The 16,023-nt window shown below is 31.7% G+C and overlaps 1 protein-coding gene across 2 annotated transcripts in view; it reads right to left on the bottom strand.

Annotated features, from left to right (window-relative positions):
- LOC119604775 (putative uncharacterized protein DDB_G0286333) overlaps positions 1–16,023 on the bottom strand; it is a 50,534-nt gene that overhangs the window by 25,265 nt on the left and 9,246 nt on the right. For both annotated transcript variants that reach the window (XM_037957609.1, XM_037957610.1), the window contains exon 2: positions 11,091–11,341. The gene's annotated coding sequence lies outside the window, so the exon portion shown is untranslated. The remainder of the gene's footprint in view (positions 1–11,090; positions 11,342–16,023) is intronic.

Raw genomic sequence — 16,023 nt, 5'->3', positions numbered from 1 at the left:
TTTTCGTGTTTATTCGTATCTGTGTTTTTGTGTTTATGACAGTGTTGGTAAAACCACATAGTTGTATTTTATGGGCACTTTATCATTTTGTTTTGATTTTTTATATACATTCTCTCTCAGCGTATTTCTCTTTTTTTGTTTGTTTTAAAAGCATTCAGTGTTGCCAGGTAGGTTGTGAAAAGTTTTTAAAGTTAATGCGCTCGTGGCCCAGTACAAGGTTTAGTGTTTGTTGCTCTAATATATTGATGTTAAATCTTTAGTTGATCCTACTTGTAGGTTATACTATAGATTAGACCAACTATTCCCAAATATGGATCCTTGGAGAAAAGCGAGGATATTGTAAACATTCTGCAGAAGTTTAGAGTTAAATAGACAAAATCCTGGTTTACTATCAGTATCCATGATAAAACTTCCACTATTTCCAAAATTTGTTCAAATTTTTTCGATCGAAAGATAGAGCTTAAAGCTCATGTCGGTAATACTTGGATAAAATGGATGAAATCGAACTTCATAGCCATGCGATTAAACTCTCTCCTAAGAAATGACAGCGAGAAAAGGCGAGGATGGGGTGTGGTTTGCCCCTTTTCCAAATTTAGTATTCAAACATTATAAGAAATTAAATTCACATAAATGTTCTTGGGAATGATTTTGGAAAGCATATTCGCCGCAGAAAGTATTTGCTTCAAAATCAACCAAATAAAGTGTTCTCGTTATTAGAACTCTACATTAGTCCTATCTTGTCTCTAATATAAAGAAAAAATGTCTAGGAAGGGATTTAAAACTTAAGACCTATTCTGAACTAAGTATGCTTCAACAGTCTGGCGGAAAGCAGTCGAAATCAAATCAAATCTGTCCATTACGTAGAAAAAACAAGGATTGGCTTGTCTTACTATTACAGGCTCTGTGAGCCCAACATCTCCTGCCATTCTGGAGACAATACTAAACCCGCCGTGGACACATTCATATATATATGCACTAAATGTCCCCATATTTCCATGATTATAGACCCCATCTTGTTGTATTGCAATCCCAGGGTAGAAATGTGCTACCAGTGCCTCCAGTTTGCCGGGACTATAAACTAGTGATGATCGGTCTTTCCTTGGAGTGATTTGACATGGGGTCGAACCAGAGCACCACATTTAGTACGGGTGGTCAGTTTCCTCAGGACTTGTATCTGATGGTATACAGTTGGTCGTTGTGGCCACTGAAATTAAATATAGCTCTGTGTTTCGAATTATCAATTCGTCCCTAGGTGCTGTTGCCGAAACTATAGAGCCATTTCAGTAGTGTGATTGGGCGACTTAAGAGGTCAAGGGTAAGTCTTTAAATGATGAGAATGTTTGTAGGCACATTCCTCATAGCATCAATAGGGTATTTTCACCTTTCTATTGGCTCTAGTCAGTGATTGACTTTTCCTTAGTCGGGGTTTGATTGAGCTTGACTCGTGATACCAGACATTCCTCAACGGGGATACTATGCAAGATATTAGATAGCTCGAGTGAGAAAAGTGCTTGCCACCTGCGTGTAAGATACACAAAGGGGCGTTGGTGAGTCGTCAAAGAATCTCACCCAATCGATGAAAAATACCACCGTGAACAAGCCCAACACGGCAGGTATTCACGTAAAGCATGCTATGTCTAACTACTTTTAGACATATAGAGTCTGACAGACCGGAACATGAACACATCCATCTCACGATAAGGATGTATACTCGAACGAAATGTCTTCTCAATTGCATTCACTCACTATTTCAACATAAGTGATACATTGTTGAATTGATATGGGTTCCAGTATGTGAGGGCATGGGGAGAAATGAAATAGACTACGAATTCGAAATTTTAATTGATCGTTCCTGGATATTCATAGTGTAGTGGCCGTAGAATATCCAAAATATTTTGGACATGTCCTTCAGGAAAAAGAACATTGTTTGCTTAGCTAGTTATTGTAGAAGTTGATCAGATTAAGAAGAAAAATCGGCACAATAACGTCAATGTGACAGGTCCGCTCTACAAGAGCCTTGGTTGAGTTATTATCCTGTAAGTCTATTTTATGTTTTAGACTATCGCAAGGATGTTTCATTAACGACTTAAATCAAACTTGTTACTAGTCCCTCGAGTACCATAGAAGTAAGAAGAAAACAGAATTAGGGAGAAAGGCTAAGGCATCCTAATGTTTTCTTTATATAACCAGCTTCTCACCTAATCTGACATTTTTATAGTCAAGGAAACCAAGGAAGACTCATAGCAGAAGAGTTCGGGGTAATAAGGTTTTATTAACAGGTTTTTTGGAGGTACCCCAAAATGCCAAACTTTCATCGCTAACGGCATATGGTCTTAGGCCATTCTAATTAAAAATACGGGCAAAGTAATCCCTTGCACCTATTTGGAGTATTGAAATGATGGGTATGACCACTAAAATGCTAATCAGAAGACTCTTCCGAATGCATGAGTCCAAAAATGGTATGGTGGTATGTATTCAAAATTGGACAAATGGATTCAGACAAATATATGTAGATCATGCGGAGAGGATAGACATTATCGGTCATTGCCAGGCTTTTGTCTGGATTAGGAACTAAGGAACTACATTAAGAAAACAAAATTTTTCAACATTGGTCGATAACTTCTTTAATTTGTTTCCACTTAAACTTAAGGTTTTTAGTTATCAAATGATTTCACTCATATGGCAACTCTGATTACATTACTAACGTTTCTCTCCACTTTCTCTCTTAATGTAGCGGCAATTTTGTTAAATTTACATTTTGTTTACATTGCTCATGTTATTGAAGTGTATCTTGTAACGTATTTAACGGTTTATTAGCTTCATATCTAGAATTGTGATAATTTACACACAAATAAATATGTAAATATTTAACAGTAACAGATTTAGTTCGATATAACTGTAGCACTTTATAAATATGTAGATCAGTAGTGAATATTTAGCACGTTTTTTTCTGTGACTTTTCTCTTCGCGAATATTTACTGTAAGCTATCGGAAATGAATAAATTTTGATGGCGATTTAGCAATGTTAATTTTTTAAACCTACAAAGTGTATGTTAATTAAACCGATAGTTAAAGAAATAGAGTTAAAGTTTGGAAATGTATGTAGTAGGTACCAAGTGTAAGTATGTTAATTAAGTTGTTAAATAATGCAAGTTTTATCAAGTTTAGGAAAAGGGTTGGTTGGAAAATTTGTGAGATGTTGATCTTTAATAAGTGATTACTGTTTGTGTTGTTGACTCATTTTACTTCTACTTCTACCTTTCCCTTATAAGTTACAATTTTCTTTTTTGTTTTATCCTAAAAAGGTAAAAATGATTCCAATTTTATATATCTCTCTCTGATCTATGACCAAATACTACAATAATGTATTCATATTTTACGCAGCTGTCTATCATTTATGAGTAAAAAAAAAAACTTATTTCATTTCAATATGCAATTTAATTAATAACCATTACATTCTCTACATATTTTTTATGATCATGTAGAAAATATAAGAAAGAGAGAGAAAGAGAAAAAGCTTTCACTCTCACTTATACTAAGAAAACTTCTAAAGTTTATTGCCTTTTAATTAGGTACTTTAACCTACCTCTCAATAAAACCAGAAAAGTAAACAACCAATGAGACATTTTACTTCATTTGTTTACATTAATTACACAGTGTTGCCAATGTGCGATGAATTGGAAATCTTGTTTCAATTCAGAGTTCCCAGATTTAGTCGAATTGTATTCCTAAAGTTTGGGATTCATATTCAAAATTCAAAGTAGTTGTGATTTTTCTGTATTTTTAAGACTGATTTCTGATACTTGAACATACAGTCTGAACATTTGTATTTATGTGTTATCAGGGGATTTTATAGGTTTGCTTTTGAGGATCCAGAATGATATTGTAGATACCAGGGAGTGCGAAAGATGTGTCACAATATGGTGAAAAGAATAAGAGTGTATATTGTTTTTTACCCAAATTGGAATTCCCGAAAAACTTGGGATTCCATAGAATACATTTTTATTAAACGGCAACTCTAGCGAACTGAATTAAAACCACACACGACACATTTGAAATCGTTATACAGTTACCGATAAGCAATTCGTATTAATGGTTTTTTATAAAATATCACTGTTATTAGCTTTGTTTATGGACTCGTTTTAGTTTGAGATATCAAGGGCCGAATTACCGCCTTCGTGATCGAGTAAAATAGATCGTAAGCATATCTAATAGATCGTAAGCATATCTATATTGCGTCATATTTTAACTTGTTATCGTTATCGAAATTTCTTTTCGATCTTGTGATCGAAATTATAGTTTAGGGCCTAATGTCGAATATTCGGGATATTGATTCATCACATTACGGGAGTGTTGTTCATACTCTAACAATATATCCGGTAGCGGCGAGAGGTTACAATCGTCCCCCACCAATAAAACTGTGGGTACATTAAGTTTGTCTCGCCGTTTGTAGCACAGCAAAGTATTGGTCGTAGACCCGATGCACTCTGAGTCCTTACTAGATGCTAAACCGATCAGTTTTCTGGAAATAACTACAAGGGGAGACCAAGTCGACTTACATGACTACCTAGCTCCCAATTTCCAGTTATTACTGCAAGCAACCCCGATATGCCCCGTTAGTGTTGTATAGTTCGTTTTTCATAGAATGTGACCCTCATTAACTTCGCATTTGTCTAGATTTTTCCAACTGAAGTTCCTAATTATGATAGAATCGGCGGAATTACAACTTATGTTGCATTGCACAGTGGTTTAGAAACTTTTATTTTTGGAAATAACAATAAGTTTTTATAAGATTCCATATAAGTTTTTAGAAGATTCCATATATCTTCGAGATTCACATCTTTCAATACTTTCAAAAAGTTTGGTATTGAAAATTGGCAAAATCGGTTCATAAATAACGAAGATATAAGAAAATTTTGGGAAAAACCCTTATCGAACAGACCATAAGATGTCTACAACTAAAATTTTCTTATATTACACACCAGAGGATAAAATCAAGATATCACCCTATTTAGGGTAGTGTGCATTATATTAATAGTACATAACTATTTTTCAAAATTTAAATTTATTATATATCATAAAGTAATTACCCATTAATGATCATTAAAAAAGGGGAAGTACTATAACCATAATTTTAACAATTATTTAAACATTATATGAACCATAACAAATGTTATAATTTGGCTGACCTTCCCATACAGTTTTATTGTGGATTTTCCCTAGTGGCTGCCGGTTGTAATATTTGTAGTCATACTACCAACAGAGTCATTGCAACTCAAATATTTTATGTAAATGATGATAAAGTTTAGTTGGCTTGTTTTTTCAGAGTAAATATTTAAATTTACTTAAAGATCATGTCTATTAAAGCTTCATGCTTATAGATGTTTAGATACTTTTTTTATACAAAAAACACAAATAAAAACCTTGAAGTCATAGGCCCTTAAATAACTCTTTTGTTTTGTACAAGTATTTTCAACTTTTTGTTTTTGGTTAAAAGTATGACATGTAAACAAGTTGAGTTGAGTTTGTAATTGTTTGTTAAGTAAATTTAATATTTTTTGTTATTTAAAGTCTGAAGATAAAATAATGAAATCATAGGTTAAATTCAGTAAATCTAAAAAAATAGGGGAAAATTTTGAATGGAACATTATTATGTTTATAATATAAATTAATTAAAGTGTTTATTTGATTTCCCTAGAATAATCTGAAATTCCGTGCTGCAATTTTTTTAATACATATTTGTTTAAACTAAGCTGACAAATAAACTCAACTGCTATAAAATAAATTAATAACATCGTTAAGCCTCCTCCCACTACCGCTCCCTCATTCATATTCGAATATTTATTAAGTCCGTATAGTCATACGTTTAATTTGTTGATTCATAAAGATGTCAGTTTAAATAAATATGTTTTCAAATAATTTGATTTATTATAACGACAATAAAACGTGTAATTTAATAATAATCGTATGGATAACCCAATAAGCATTTAGGGTGATAATTAAAATTAATTATATTGTGATAATTGAATAACTAACTAACTACTAACTAACTAACTAACTAACTAACTAACTAACTAACTAACTAACTAACTAACTAACTAACTAACTACTAACTAACTAACTACTAACTAACTAACTAACTAACTAACTAAACTAACTAACTAACTAACTAACTAACTAACTAACTACTAACTAAACTAACTAACTAACTAACTAACTAACTAACTAACTAACTAACTAACTAACTACTAACTAACTAACTAACTAACTAAACTAACTACTAACTAACTAACTAACTAACTAACGAACTACTAACTAACTAACTAACTAACTAACTACTAACTAACAACTAACTAACTAACTAACTAACTAACTAACTACCTATACTAACTAACTAACTAACTAACTACTAACTAACTACTAACTATACGTACTAACTAACTAACATAACCTAACTAACTACTAACTAACTAACTAACTAACTAACCTAACTAACTAACTAACTAACTAACTAACTACTAACTAATACGAACTAACTAACTACTACTAACTAACTAACTAACTAACTAACTAACTAACTAACTAACTAACTAACTAACTAACTAACTACTAACTAACTAACTAACTAACTAACTAACTAACTAACTAACTAACTACTACTAACTAACTAACTAACTAACTACCTAACTAACTAACTAACTAACTAACTAACTAACTAACTAACTAACTAACTAACTAACTAACTAACTAACTAACTAACTACTACTAACTAACTAAACTAACTACTAACTAACTAACTAACTAACTAACTAACTAACTAACTAACTAACCTAACTAACTAAACTACTAACTAACTAACTAACTAACTAACTAACTAACTAACTAACTAACTACTAACTACTAACTACTAACTAACTAACTAACTAACTAACTAACTAACTACTAACTAACTAACTAACTAACTAACTAACTAACTAACTAACTACTAACTAACTAACTAACTAACTACTAACTAACTAACTAACTAACTACTAACTAAACTAACTAACTAACTAACTACTACTAACTAACTAACTAACTAACTAACTAACTAACTAACTAACTAACTAACTAACTAACTAACTACTAACTAACTAACTAACTAACTAACTAACTAACTAACTAACTAACTAACTAACTACTACTAACTAACTAACTAACTAACTACTAACTAACTAACTAACTAACTAACTAACTAACTACTAACTAACTAACTAACTACTAACTAACTAACTAACTAACTAACTAACTAACGAACTAACTAACTAACTAACTAACTACTAACTAACTAACTAACTAACTAACTAACTAACTAACTAACTAACTACTAACTAACTAACTAACTAACTACTAACTAACTAACTAACTAACTAACTAACTAACTAACTAACTAACTAACTAACTAACTAACTAACTAACTAACTAACTAACTAACTAACTAACTAACTACTAACTAACTAACTAACTAACTAACTAACTAACTAACTAACTAACTAACTAACTAACTAACTAACTAACTAACTAACTAACTAACTAACTAACTAACTAACTAACTACTAACTAACTAACTAACTAACTAACTACTAACTAACTAACTAACACTAACTACTAACTAACTAACTAACTAACTAACTAACTAACTAACTACTAACTAACTAACTACTACTAACTAACTAACTAACTAACTAACTAACTACTAACAACTAACTAACTAACTAACTAACTCTACTACTAACTAACTAACTAACCTACTAACTAACTAACTAACTAACTAACTAACTAACTAAACTACTAACTAACTAACTACTACTAACTAACTAACTACTAACTAACTAACTAACTAACTAACTAACTTAACTAACTACTAACTAACTAACTAACTAACTAACTAACTAACTAACTAACTAACTAACTAACTAACTAACTAACTAACACTAACTAACTAACTAACTAACTAACTAACTAACTACTACTAACTACTAACTAACTACTAACTAACTAACTAACTAACTAACTAACTAACTAACTAACTAACTAACTACTAACTAACTAACTAACTAACTACTACTAACTAACTAACTAACTACTAACTAACTAACTAACTAACTACTAACTAACTAACTAACTAACTAACTAACTAACTAACTAACTAACTAGACCAGAGAGTGGAAAGACAACGGGAATAATCGGGAATGATCGGAGAGGTTGCTTACCCATCAATAGAAAAACAAATATGACAGCATAGTCGGGCATGATTAAATTAGATTTTCTAAAAGCCTGTATATAAGGGGGTTAGGGTAAAATTTGAACCGATCCTACGAAAATTTGGTAAAAGGAATTCAGTTGACATAAAATTTAGTAACGCCGAATTGCATCCATATACAAGTATTTATAAGAGAATTAACGACGTTAAAGCCATTTTCAGAGGGGGACTTTGTAGGGGGCTAATCAGGGCTTATCATTATGAAAAATTGCAGTATCATTTATGATTATATAAAACGAATTTGTTTTTATGTTTTGTGGAGGTATTAGTATATTTGGCATTATAATTGGCTCCAAAGCCCAGTTCATGGGGGAGGGGGGGTGTGTGTTTCCAGTTGTATGGGGCCTAAGTCAAATAATGTACTACTATTAACCAAAATCAATAGAATTGATCCTTGACCAATTGTAGTTTGATTACAAGGTTTATGTGGACAGACAGACAGACGGCGGGACATGACTTAATTGATCAAGTCCTAAAGTGATTGGTATTGGTATATAAAACGAAGTTCTTTTTATTTTTGTGGAGATATTACGATATTGGGCATTATAATTGGCTCCAAAGTCCAGTTAATGGGGGGTGTGTTTCCAGTTGTATGGGGCCTAAGTCAAGTAATGTACTACTATTAACCAAAATCAATAGAATTGATCCTTGACCAATTGTAGTTTGATTACAAGGTTTATGTAATCAGACAGACGGTGGGACATGACTTAATTGATCACGTTTAAGCTGATTGGTATACTTTAAGGTGGCTATAGAATCATAAATTCTATGCATTATAATCATTATGACAACTCCAATATATCCTCCCCATTAAAGTGGTGCAAGGTACCAGTATGAACATATTGGTTCATTCATTAATAGCTACATAGATATTGGCCTTCTGCAGTTGTATAACTTGAATGGCGAAATCAAGAGGAGTTGTGAACATCGAATGGTTAAAAGAACAGCTACAATTTTATTGCTCGGACAACTCTCAAGAATCTCGAGTATGGAATCGCAAAGTGTGTATAGAAGATTTGACACTTGCTGGCTGAAAAATCTTATAAAATTGCTTCCTGGGTTTGAAACATTACATTTTTTTTTTCTAACAAGGAATTAAATAATATATTAAATCTACAACTAGTACGTGAACTATTTTTTCCAATTTATTACAATAACATTTTTTTTTAATTAATAACACATTACAAACATGATGATGATGGTACATGTTGTTGCTGAAAAAAAAATCTTGCGTGTAATTTAGAGATCAGGTGTAACATGCAATTGAAAATTGATAATTAATTCAAAGGAAAGTAGAAACGTGTATAATAATAAAAAGTAAACAAATTGTCAGTAATAGGGTTATAATTTTAAATTAATAATATTTATTTACATACATTTCAATTAGAAAATCTAAAAATATCTTTGGATTGAAAGGTTCGATCAGTTCAAATAAAACTTTGTAACAAAATTTTAAAAATAAACCAATTGCGTCTTTCTGAATAGACTCAATCTTCTTAAATCTTATCAATTAAACGATTTATTAATAAAAAATTAAAATATTGTCTTCATAAATCTAGAAATAATTATATAGTTTATGAGTATATTGTCTTCATAAATCTAGAAATAATTATATAGTTTATGAGTATCCATATACTTATCTTTTATTAATGCAAGTTAATTATACCCTACACCACTTTAGTGGGGAGGGTATATTGGATTTGTGCTGATGTTTGTAACATACAAAAATATTCGTCCTAGACCCACCTTAAAGTATACCAATCGGCTTAGAATCGTTTTCTGAGTCGATTAAGCGATGTCCGTCCGTCTGGCTGGCTGGCTGGCTGTCCATGTAAACCTTGTGCGCAAGGTACAGGTCGCAATTTTCAAGATAATTGGATGAAATTTGGCACGCACGTTTTATTTGACCCAAGGACGAAGCCTATTGAAAATGGTTGAAATCGGTCCATTATTTCACCTAGCCCCCATAGAACAGAACCCCCCGAAAAGGGCTTCTGAGCTCATAATTATGTTAAATATACAGATATATCGATAAAATACGGCACAACTAAGTTTTATAGAAGTCTTGGTGACCCTGCCAAATTTCATAAAGATCGGGCCCCACTTGACCCTAGCTCCCATACAAAGTCCTCTTCAGAAAATTACTTGAATGTCCCAAATTAACTTATAAACACAAATATCGCGATGAAATTCAGCACAATAAAATATTATATAAATATAAATATATTCACAAAATTTTATCGGGCTTGGTCCATATTTGCCCCTAGCCCCCATATAAAGCCTCTTTCAGAAAATTAGTTTTTCATCCATAAATTGCTTAAATGTATCGGAACAATGGAATATTGAAGATAAATGCTTTATTATGAACAATAAATCACATATAATATTCATAAATGGTGTAGGGTATCATATGGTCGGCCACGCCCGACTATACTTTCTTACTTGTTGTTGTTTAAACTTGTTTTATGGATGCACAAGTAACAGCTGGATTACAATTGGCGCCGCAAACACCGACGATTAAGAGCTTACAGATTGAAATAAAGTAATCACATTGAACCTAATAAATAAGTTCTTTTATTTTGCTTTCTTTTTTCCTATTTTAGAGATATAACGAAAATCTATTTAAAGTCAAAAACTTTGTTTTGTCGCTGGTGGTTTACATTGTAATTCAGCTTTTAAAATTGAAAAATAAATCTGCTTTAAAAATGCAGAAATATGTGTCTGTGTGTGTCGACATGCAGCTGTTTTTAACTGGGTAAGTAAAAAGACAAATTTACAACTCACTCACCTGGTTATTGAGGTCTATAAGTAACTTGTCTGGAATGTGGGCGTAAATAGTTGTACGAGAAAATAGTTGAACTTAGAAATTTTTTCTTTAACTCAACTACACAACGTCTTGAACACTTTATAAATTGACGTTATACATACTTAGAAAAGTTATAAAAATGTATATTTTTTTCATATACTATTTGTTCACATATTTTGTAGCTGGAGAAATCTTTTAAGACACGTTTATTTTATGATGTACACTATAATTTTCTGTAAATAATAAAAAATAAGAATAAATCAATTAAATTATTATGTAATCATATAACAGCAATTTGTAATTAGCTAATAATATAAAAATTTAAATAATAAAAAATTATTGTGCTTATAAAGAGGGTGTTAGAGTTTATAGGAACTTGTAATAATTAAAGATTTATTAAGAAGATATGTAAGGGGGAAGTAAATAGAATATTTAAATAAACAAATATTTATTAATTAAAAATGTAAATGATCAATTATAGTAATACTTATAAGTATTTTTTACTGAAGATTTTCTAAAATGTCGAAGATTTATTAAAGCCCAGTAAAACTTACGGAATATCTGACAAACGAACTATCATTCTGAGCTCACTTTCTGACATTAATGATCAGTAACTTTGACAATTCAACATGAATAAATAGATGTTTTAGAAATATTACTAAATTATCCACATTTACTAGACTATAGACTAGACTATAGACTAGACTATAGACTAGACTATAGACTAGACTATAGACTAGACTATAGACTAGACTATAGAATAGACTATAGACTAGACTATAGACTAGACTATAGACCAGACTATAGACTAGACTATAGACTAGACTATAGACTAGACTATAGACTAGATTATAGACTAGACTATAGACTAGACTATAGACTAGACTATAGACTAGACTATAGACTAGACTATAGACTAGACAATAGACTGGACTATAGACTAGACTATAGACTAGACTATAGACTAGACTATAGACTAGACTATAGACTAGACTATAGACTAGACTATAGACTAGACTATAGACTAGACTATAGACTAGACTATAGACTAGACTATAGACTAGACTATAGACTAGACTATAGACTAGACTATAGACTAGACTATAGACTAGACTATAGACTAGACTATAGACTAGACTATAGACTAGACTATAGACTAGACTATAGACTAGACTATAGACTAGACTATAGACTAGACTATAGACTAGACTATAGACTAGACTATAGACTAGACTATAGACTAGACTATAGACTAGACTATAGACTAGACTATAGACTAGACTATAGACTAGACTATAGACTAGACTATAGACTAGACTATAGACTAGACTATAGACTAGACTATAGACTAGACTATAGACTAGACTATACTAGACTATAGACTAGACTATAGACTAGACTATAGACTAGACTATAGACTAGACTATAGACTAGACTATAGACTAGACTATAGACTAGACTATACTAGACTATAGACTAGACTATAGACTAGACTATAGACTAGACTATAGACTAGACTATAGACTAGACTATAGACTAGACTATAGACTAGACTATAGACTAGACTATAGACTAGACTATAGACTAGACTATAGACTAGACTATAGACTAGACTATAGACTAGACTATAGACTAGACTATAGACTAGACTATAGACTAGACTATAGACTAGACTATAGACTAGACTATAGACTAGACTATAGACTAGACTATAGACTAGACTATAGACTAGACTATAGACTAGACTATAGACTAGACTATAGACTAGACTATAGACTAGACTATAGACTAGACTATAGACTAGACTATAGACTAGACTATAGACTAGACTATAGACTAGACTATAGACTAGACTATAGACTAGACTATAGACTAGACTATAGACTAGACTAGACTAGACTATAGACTAGACTATAAACTAGACTATAGACTAGACACTATAGACTAGACTATAGACTAGACTATAGACTAGACTATAGACGACTAGACTAGACTAAGACTAGACTATAGACTAGACTATAGACTAGACTATAGATGACTATAGACTAGACTATAGACTAGACTATAGACTAGACTATAGACTAGACTATATACTAGACTATAGACTAGACTATAGACTAGACGATAGACTAGACTATAGACTAGACTATGGACTAGACTATAGACTAGACTATAGACTAGACTATAGACTAGACTATAGACTAGACATAGACTAGACTATAGACTAGACTATAGACTAGACTATAGACTAGACTATAGACTAGACTATAGACTAGACTATACTAGACTATACTAGACTATAACTACTAGACTAGACTATAGACTAGACTATAGACTAGAACTATAGACTAGACTATAGACTATACTATAGACTAGACTATAGACAGACTATAGACTAGACTAGACTAGACTATAGACTAGACTATAGACTAGACTATAGACTAGACTATAGACTAGACTATAGACAGACTATAGACTAACTATAGACTAGACTATAGACTAGACTATAGACTAGACTATACTAGACTATAGACTAGACTATAGACTAGACTATAGACTAGACTATAGACTAGACTATAGACTAGACTATAGACTAGACTATAGACCTAGACTATAGACTAGACTGACTATAGACTAGACTAGAACTAGACTATAGACTTAGACTAGACTATGACTATAGACTAGACTATCGACTAGACTATAGACTAGACTATAGACTAGACTATAGACTAGACTAGATAGACTAGACTAGACTATAGACTAGACTATATACTAGACTATAGACTAGACTATAGACTAGAGTCTATAGACTAGACTATAGACTAGACTATAGACTAGACTATAGACTAGACTATAAACTAGACTAGAGACTAGACTATGACTAGACTAAGACTAACTATACTAGAAGACCTAGACTATAGACTAGACTAGAGACTAGACTATAGACTAGACTATAGACTAGACTATAGACTACTAGACTAGACTTAGACTAGACTATAGACTAGACTATAGACTAACTAGACTAGACTATAGACTAGAATATAGACTAGACTATAGACTAACTATAGACCTAGACTATAGACTAGACTATAGACTAGACTATAGACTAGACTATAGACTAGACTATAGACTAGACTAGACTATAGACTAGACTATAGACTAGACTATAGACTAAACTATAGACTAGACTATAGACTAACTATAGACTAGACTATAGACTAGACTATAGACTAGACTATAGACTAGACTATAGACTAGACTATAGACTAGACTATAGACTAGACTATAGACTAGACTATAGACTAGACTATAGACTAGACTATAGACTAGACTATAGACTAGACTATAGACTAGACTATAGACTAGACTATAGACTAGACTATAGACTAGACTATAGACTAGACTATAGACTAGACTATAGACTAGACTATAGACTAGACTAGACTATAGACTAGACTAGACTATAGACTAGACTAGACTATAGACTAGACTAGACTATAGACTAGACTAGACTATAGACTAGACTATAGACTAGACTATAGACTAGACTATAGACTAGACTATATACTAGACTATAGACTAGACTATAGACTAGACTATATACTAGACTATAGACTTGACTATAGACTAGACTATAGACTAGACTATAGACTAGACTATAGACTAGACTATAGACTAGACTATAGACTAGACTATAGACTAGACTATAGACTAGACTATAGACTAGACTATAGACTAGACTATAGACTAGACTATAGACTAGACTATAGACTAGACTATAGACTAGACTATAGACTAGACTAGACTATAGACTAGACTAGACTATAGACTAGACTAGACTAGACTATAGACTAGACTAGACTATAGACTAGACTAGACTATAGACTAGACTATAGACTAGACTATAGACTAGACTATAGACTAGACTATAGACTAGACTATAGACTACTATAGACTAGACTATAGACTAGACTATAGACTAGACTATAGACTAGACTATAGACTAGACTATAGACTAGACTATAGACTAGACTATAGACTAGACTATAGACTAGACTATAGACTAGACTATAGACTAGACTATAGACTAGACTATAGACTAGACTATAGACTAGACTATAGACTAGACTATAGACTAGACTATAGACTAGACTATACTAGACTATAGACTAGACTATAGACTAGACTATAGACTAGAATATAGACTAGACTATAGACTAGACTATAGACTAGACTATAGACTAGACTATAGACTAGACTATAGACTAGACTATAGACTAGACTATAGACTAGACTATAGACTAGACTATAGACTAGACTATAGACTAGACTATAGACTAGACTATAGACTATACTAGAGACTATACTATAGACTAGACTATAGACTAGACTATACTAGACTATAGACTAGACTATAGACTAGACTATATACTAGACTATAGACTTGACTATAGACTAGACTATAGACTAGACTATAGACTAGACTATAGACTAGACTATAGACTAGACTATAGACTAGACTATAGACTAGACTATAGACTAGACTATAGACTAGACTATAGACTAGACTATAGACTAGACTATAGACTAGACTATAGACTAGACTATAGACTAGACTATAGACTAGACTAGACTATAGACTAGACTAGACTATAGACTAGACTAGACTATAGACTAGACTAGACTATAGACTAGACTAGACTATAGACTAGACTAGACTATAGACTAGACTATAGACTAGACTATAGACTAGACTATAGACTAGACTATAGACTAGACTATAGACTAGACTATAGACTAGACTATAGACTAGACTATAGACTAGACTATACTAGACTATAGACTAGACTATAGACTAGACTATAGACTAGACTATAGACTAGACTATAGACTAGACTATAGACTAGACTATAGA

Source organism: Lucilia sericata, unplaced genomic scaffold (genome assembly GCF_015586225.1).
Source record: "Lucilia sericata isolate MDLA Ls3-8-SP2 unplaced genomic scaffold, ASM1558622v1 Contig000430F_arrow, whole genome shotgun sequence".
Taxonomy (NCBI): Eukaryota; Metazoa; Arthropoda; class Insecta; order Diptera; family Calliphoridae; genus Lucilia; species Lucilia sericata.
This window is presented reverse-complemented; position numbering and strand designations above follow the sequence as displayed.